Below are 7780 nucleotides of genomic sequence, written 5' to 3'. Positions count from 1 at the left end.
CATATCAGTAGTATCCTGTTCAGTCTGACTAGACTTGATTAGATTAAACTCAAGCGTTCATGATCCATTCTTTCAAATTCAATCCACATCTGTTACGCTGGCCAGATTACTGGATAAAAATATAAAAATTTTATATTATCTCTTTTATTTGTTACTTTTTTGCATTAGGTGTGAAGAGACAAACTAAAATTGAAAAGTAAACAAATGGAAGCTTGAATTTCAAGTCAATGGCCCTTTGGTGGGCTTGTTCCATATGAATAGGGTTCATTTTCTGAATAATAATAATAATAATAATAATAATAATAATAATAATTGAATAATAATAATAATAATAATAATAATAATAAGAAGAAGACCTAATGATAAGTTTTGTTGAATAATATGGCTGCATAATAATAATAATAATAATCTGAACCATTCAATCTACCATTTCAGCCAATCCAACAAGAGCAGTCATGGACATTTCTGTCGATTGATACGCCATTTTGGCTACAATCCTCGCCCTGGCCTTGCTGCTTCTGTAGTCTACATCCGAGGAATCATTTACCGTCGGAAAGCCGCAATGCTAACTTGGACCACGTCAGGATGGGAAGGGAAGACGGTTATCATAACGGGAGCATCGGCAGGTAATGACTTAGTCCCTATAAAACTCTGTAATGCTCCCCACTAAAAGGAAGGACAGTGGTCACCACTACATTAGCACTTAAAGCTACTAGGGCCATAGGGGTTAGTGTCGTCACCACAAGTGCACTTTTAGTTCTTTGCAGCGTCCCTTCCTCAGGGCCGTAGCTGCAACCCCTTTCATTCCTTTTACTATACCTCCTCTATTCATATTCTCTTTCTTCCGTCTTACTTTCCCCAGCCATCTCCTAACAATGGATTCATAGTGCAACTTTAGAGGTTTTCCTTCTCTTTAACCTTTCAAACCTTTTTACTCTCAATTTCCATTTCAGCGCTTAATGACCTCATAGGTCCCAGAGCTTGGCCTTTGGCCTAAATTCTATACTCTATCCTATATTCTCTTAAAACTGCTGGATCATGAAAGAACTCCCTGTGCAGAAAAAGTCCATGACACTAGCAGCTTGCGCCTTCACAGTAGGCTCACCAGCAGTGTGTGCTGAACCTTTACACATTTTGCACCATTTACTTCTATCTTGTACATTCTCTCTCACATCCTGCATACTAAGGCCCTTTCTTTCTAATAACAATTTCATCCATCCATTATCCCTTTCAAGGTCTTTTCTCCTCCTTCTTCCTCCCAGTACTCTCTATTTGTGTCTGATCCTTCCTTACACTCACACTAACCCTTTTACCACCCTTTAGTTTCTTTTTTCTTTAAATCTTTTGGCTGAAAACCCTCATAGACAGAGTCAACAGATTATGATAAACCCAAGAGGTCTCCAAAGACAAATCAGCCTGCAGCAAGAGAGTTAGAGGAAAAGATGATAAATAAATAAGTAAATAAATATAAAGGAATAGAAAATGAAACCGATACACCTGAAATTCAGGAGACACCAGGAGAGAGCAGGAGTGAAATTGCTCCTTGCGTAATTATTTGGAAATCAGAAGATTCCACAACTGCACTTGGAAAACTATTCCATATTTTAGTTAGTCAATAAAACTCTTAGCAAACAGTGTAGTATTAAACATGGATGCTAGAAAACGATGGCGTTTGCAGCAGCAGCCTGCCCACTGTTATACAAATACCAAGTAAACAAGTCATCTCTGCAGGTTGTATGTACATTTGGTCTTTCATTTGGATTCAACATCCACACTTTAGTTCCACAGAGGAGAGTTGGTCAACCTTCCCATCATACGTTCCAACTTTGGCTTCACAGGCGCTCCACAAATTTCCTATAAAATATTTTTTGCAAACTTCCTGCTGCCTGAATATATATTGTACATTATATACATACATATGTACATAAATACATATATATTAATATATATAAATAAAACTTTTTACAGCACTATATTTTTAATAAGTATTCCAGCTTCTATTGCCAATTCCATAAGAGCGAGAGAGAAAGAGAGAGAGAGAGAGAGAGAGAGAGAGAGAGAGAGATACTTTCGAGGAATTGATATATTCTTATGCCTTTTCTCAGGCATAGGAAAGGAGACAGCGAGAGATTTGGCAAGAAAGGGAGCGAGGTTGATATTAGGCTGCAGAAACATTCCCAAGGCCACAAAAGTTGCAGGTGAGAAATATTCAATTATTATCGTTATTAGGGGCCTTCTCGACAAAATTGTGAATAATCGTATCATGTCCTTATTATCAGTTCAAGCACTCGTTTGGTCCTGCAAGGTACAGTCAAGAGCTGGCTTTCTCTGTTATCTTATCATATCATCCAGATACCTCTTCCACTAAAACCCGATCGTGCACTTTGGGGTAGAAGTAAAACTTTGTACATGTTTACTTTACACCCCACTGAACATTTTCGGATATGAACCCCAATCAGTCCTGTCCCCGGTGGCCAGTATGGAGCTTGCAATCTAAGAACCGATTGTTACCCATATTTTTGTTATTCAGCCACATTAGACTAAGTTTTGACTCCATTACTTCCTCTCATATGTACAAAATGTGTTGCCTGTCTTTCCCAAGTCTCTACAAATTATTTAACTTATTTACATTATTTGCATTATTTAAGTTATTTACATAAGTCAAATAATGTCTGCCATTTTCTAAATAGCCGACATAAACGTTTACTCCTTTCGGTAATACTCTTAGTAACATTGTATTCTATTATTGCAAATTTAAATCAAACCGCGTGACTATTCTTCAGCACACCTGCAAATGCACCAATAAATAGTGAGAGTATTAAAGTAGATAAATTTTTGTATAAGAATACATATTTGAATAAGGATATTTATTCATTTTTTCTGAAATAGCTGACGTATCTCTTTAACGCAACATAAGAGACGATACTTGAACTCACTTTGCTACTTGCAACATATAACTTATATAACCAGTCAGAGATACATATTACAAAGGAACAACTTGAAGGTGGACTATTTTAGAGTCTATGGTTAGGCATATGTCCTACAACATCCATAATGAGCTTCCAGTTTACAAAAAATTCAAAATGTATAGGCATAATCATTACAACTGCAATTGAGACAAAATGAGTCACTTCTGAAAGCATTTTCCTCCTTCACAAATACAAAGAACTGTGCACTTCTAAGCCATTTGCAGCATTTGTAGGAGATGCAAATGCTTTCTTGCATTTACAGTGTATAAGTTCATAAGTGCTTTTGAGCTTGAGGAAGGGTTGTCCACTTTGGTACCCAGGACGATCCATCTTGCTTCTCCCATCCCCAAATCTGCAAGATCTGCAATTCAGTGTCCTTTTGAAGTACCTGTCCTCACACATGGCTTCCCTTGATACGCCGCTTGCAATGTGTGTTGCTTGGAGGGCTGCTTGTGTTGGAGGGATATGCTCCAAATCCCTGGACTTCCTTGCGAACATATGCTGTCTGACTTCATTGACTTTGGGTAGCCCTCCCATTCTGTCATACCAGAGTGCCACAAGCTGTTCCAGCTCATTATGTTGTCTGGGATATCTGCTGGAGCTTCTGCAAAAAATCAGAAATGCATCTGTCACCCCATCAAATACATTCCATGTATCCCAGGCACTTGATTTGCTCTTACCAGCAAAGAATGAGGTAACATCACAGCCGATAAGGCGAAGACTGCCAATGAGTTTGCTTTTGAGGGACCCAAAGCACCAGCTATTTATGTGCTGCAATGTATCTGTGATGCTTTCCTACGTCAAAGGATACCCATACTTCGGACACGGGTAAGCGTATCTTGTGCAAACTGACACAATTATGACGACAACTTTTGATACCTGTGCTGGTTGCGTCAGGTACATGCAGCACTAACCGCTAATCTGCCTCTAAATGGAAACTGGTGTTTCTCTTTCTTGGTGCCTTTGGCTTGAGGTACTGGCTTTTATAGCATTGCATCTAGACTTTAGTGTATTGAACACAATCAGCTGAGAGATTGTTTGGGAAGCACGGGGTCTTGGCCTTCTTGTTTTCCAGTTCTTTATGCTAGGTCCATCCAGTGTCATGTTAAGCAAGGTTTGAGAGGCAGGAACAGACTGTTCCTGACAGACTTCCGGAAATGTTCCTGTGAATACTTGTTTGAGTTCAAAGATATCACGGCGTATAATTTTGGCAGCACTTGCTAATATCAGAGCCTCAGAGTCAAATCCCTATCATTGGCCCCCTTTAATACAGCCCCAATATCCTTATCAAAAGCAAAGAGGACTTCCTTTTCCCTGCTTGTGGTCTCTGAGGTCAGGGATTGCTGCCAATATTCTGTTTTTAAGTCTGGTTTTGTGAACCTGTGGTTTTAGTATGTCAAGATTTTGGAGCCTTGATTTGTACAAGTTTTTCAGTTCCTTATGCTAAAAACAGGTCTTCTTTCTGATGAGTCCCTAAAGGTTTCTACATATGAAATCGGCTTCAAAAGCACTATACTTTGCTCCTTCATGAAACTCTCTGCTTTATCTTGTCTCAGGGCACGTCTGTACAGTTTGCAAATTTGTTGTGATAATGTGCTCTATTGCCCATATTTCCAACAGCCAAACAGTTTTGTATCTTTCAAAAACTTTGAAATCATGAAGATTTGTCCAAACTTTCCAGCAACTGCCTTTTAGCTGAGCTCTTCTTCTTTTTTTTTTTGCGGGGGCGGGGCGCTTGGCCCATATGACCCTTTTTTTAGTATCACTTTTTTTCAGTTCACTCCCAACTTTAAGTTACTAATCTTGTTTTTGCATGATTTGTGCCCCTTTGAATTGTGTCTAGTAAGTGTTGCTTCCACACCAGATCCTTCATCCAGTTTCTGTATACTAATTTTTACAGGAAGAGAGCCTAGTTCTAAAACTTTGAAGATTTTCTGCAACATATTTATACCCAGCACCCTTTATCTTTTCGTTTGCATTTACTGGGATAGTGTAAAGGCTCAAGCATATAATCTTAGCAAAGAACAAAGTTTCTAGTCAATAGAGTCATCGCTGTTATTGAGAAACCTGCTTTAGCAGAATCTGAAAGCTTGGGTTGTTTAGCCACACTTGCAGGTTAAACTCACAAACTACTCTAAGTTAAGCACCATCACCATTACACATAGTCTAATTCTTGCATTCAGGTTTGAAGCAATTGCTTTTAATCTGTACATTTTTCTGCCATTGGGGTATACCTGAAAATAAAAGTCATACAATTTTACATTTAGAGAGCGAAAATGCAAAAACCATCATTACTTTAACAGCTAAGCTTCATTATTAGTCCTGAACGTAAAGCCACGACATAAACAAATAGGGCCAGACTTTAACCTTTACTGATTTGCTCAGTCAGGAGGTACCCACTAAAGTCACTTTAATCCATTGTCCAGTTGTCCACACGTGTAATCTTTTAGGACTACCTATTTTATTTAACTATAGTCACATTCATGTTTTTATTTTGCCATACAATAATTGTGACACAGTACTTGAAAGCTGCATCAATGGATATTGTGTCAGTATATATGGTCTTTGTATGAAAGCTATTTGGCCTGTTTGGCAAGTTGTTGACATGTTACACTTGCCCCCTGAGGACCTTTTTCCTGCCTTGGGCAGTCTGGCAGGGATTAATGTCTGACCCTGATGTTTATAAGTGCAACCACCCTCAGATAAATTATTTTATCTACCGAAAGCAAAGATGCTGCAAAATATATACAATCTTAGACCAAGAGCAAAGTTGCCACTAAATGTCCGGAAATTTTGGCAACGATTTTGAATTACAAGATGTCTGACTCACCACAGGAAAACTATTTTTAGGTTCGGAGTATTTCTAATAGCCAAAATCATTTGTTTAGACACTAAGACAGGCCCTATCATTTTTAAAATGCCTCCTAGATGAATTTGATTCTTCTGGCGGCCATTTTGAAAAAATGGCTGCCCTGAGATATATTTTTTACATTTTTTCGGTTGGACGTATTTCTGATCACTTGAGAGGATACGAAAACCCATTACTTGACAGGTCAGAATGTACTTGAGTGCTGAAAGGCAGTCCAGAAGTGAAGTTTGTATGAAAATATGGGTAAACGAGTGATAAAAGATGACATCCTGTAGTAGCCACGAGTAGGCACCGCTAACTGGGGTCCATATCCAGAAATGTTCATTGGGGGCTAAAGTTTTACGCTTCTACCCCAAAGTGCACGATTTTTGTTTATCCGCCCCACTGTAATCTCTGCTTATCATTGACCATCTGTAATCATTCGAATGTACTGCAATCACTCATCAATACGCCATTCTGTCATGTACTGGGTGTCTTCAAAGCACAAACGCAAACAGTATTGGTACACCTTAGTTCTGTAATATTTCCTTATTACATTCTTAAAAAAAAAACACTGTCATACCCATATCACCATTTTCTCACGTTAAAACACTTGAAATACATATGCGCGTGTATACATATCAGGACATACATGATGCACCGTACACTAGAGTAAATTATAAGATAAGATTGAAAGAATCTTGCCATTTTATCATAGATAATTGATAATAACAATGAACTTTTTAACCAGTCACCTGAAGCAATCTATTTAATTTGACTGAAAGGTCAAAGTGTCGTTATCTTTGATTTTGTTTTTATATTTACAATAAACGTAACTCTCTCTCTCTCTCTCTCTCTCTCTCTCTCTCTCTCTCTCTCACCACAGAGGACATACGCAACACGACGGGGAATGAAGACGTCCACGTGAAGCAACTAGACACCTCGTCCCTTGCCTCCGTCCGAAAGTTTGCCAATGAAATCTTGGTTGAGGAGGAAAGGCGAGAATTCTCTCTCACAGTTTTTATAAGACGTCAATTAACTTCATATATATATATATATATATATATATATATATATATATATATATATATATATATATATATATATATATATATATATATATAAATGATTGATGATAATTCACTAGATTTTATATCTGATTAATAATATAGATCAAGTAATTATTATTATCATTATAATTATTATTACTTAATTTTCCTTATTATCGTTGCATGAAATTTAGTGATAATTTACAATGATTTGACCTGAAAACTAACATAGATTAAGCTTATGATTATGTTAAAATAGATTCAATTATTCATTATTATTATTATTATTATTATTATTATTATTATTATTATTATTATTATTATTGTTATTGTTGTTGTTGTTGTTGTTGTTGTTGTTAATTGGTATTGAATCCTCTCATTTTTTCCTATGATTCTTTGAAAATATATTTTTCTTTACTAAAGTATGAACATTGGCCAATCATTGCCTAATATTGACAAATCAGAAGAATAATGAAAATGTAATTGAGAAGAATTAACATAAAATAAACTCGAATGACGCAGCTATCCTTTTCAACAGAGAGAGTCTACTTCTTATTATTATTATTTATTATTATTATTATTATTATTATTATTATTATTATTATTATTATTATTTATTATTATTATTCTAGGATTGACGTGTTGATCCTCAATGCCGGAATAGCTGGTCTGGACCACCGTAACTTGACAGCGGACGGATTGAATACACAATGGGCTACGAATCACTTCGGTCACTTTCTATTAACTAACATTTTGCTCGGTAAGGATTGAGGATCCGGTTATGAAGCTTCTTGTCTCTTCAGTGGATGTGCGCATGCGCGGATGTGGTTGTTATAAACATATGTTTGTTATATACATTCTGCTGGGAATCTGAGTTCGAGAGAAAAGGCAAACTAAAAGATTAAAATCCTAAA

The 7780-nt window shown here is 36.8% G+C and overlaps 1 long non-coding RNA gene across 1 annotated transcript; it reads left to right on the top strand.

The window, feature by feature from the left end:
• Positions 1–519: 519 nt before the first annotated feature.
• LOC136851733 (uncharacterized) lies at positions 520–7578 on the top strand. The gene is made up of 4 exons (XR_010856950.1): positions 520–626; positions 2106–2198; positions 6704–6815; positions 7499–7578. It is a non-coding gene; the product is annotated as an uncharacterized lncRNA (long non-coding RNA).
• Positions 7579–7780: the final 202 nt, after the last annotated feature.

This window comes from Macrobrachium rosenbergii, chromosome 24 (assembly GCF_040412425.1).
Source record: "Macrobrachium rosenbergii isolate ZJJX-2024 chromosome 24, ASM4041242v1, whole genome shotgun sequence".
Classification (NCBI taxonomy): Eukaryota; Metazoa; Arthropoda; class Malacostraca; order Decapoda; family Palaemonidae; genus Macrobrachium; species Macrobrachium rosenbergii.
This window is presented reverse-complemented; position numbering and strand designations above follow the sequence as displayed.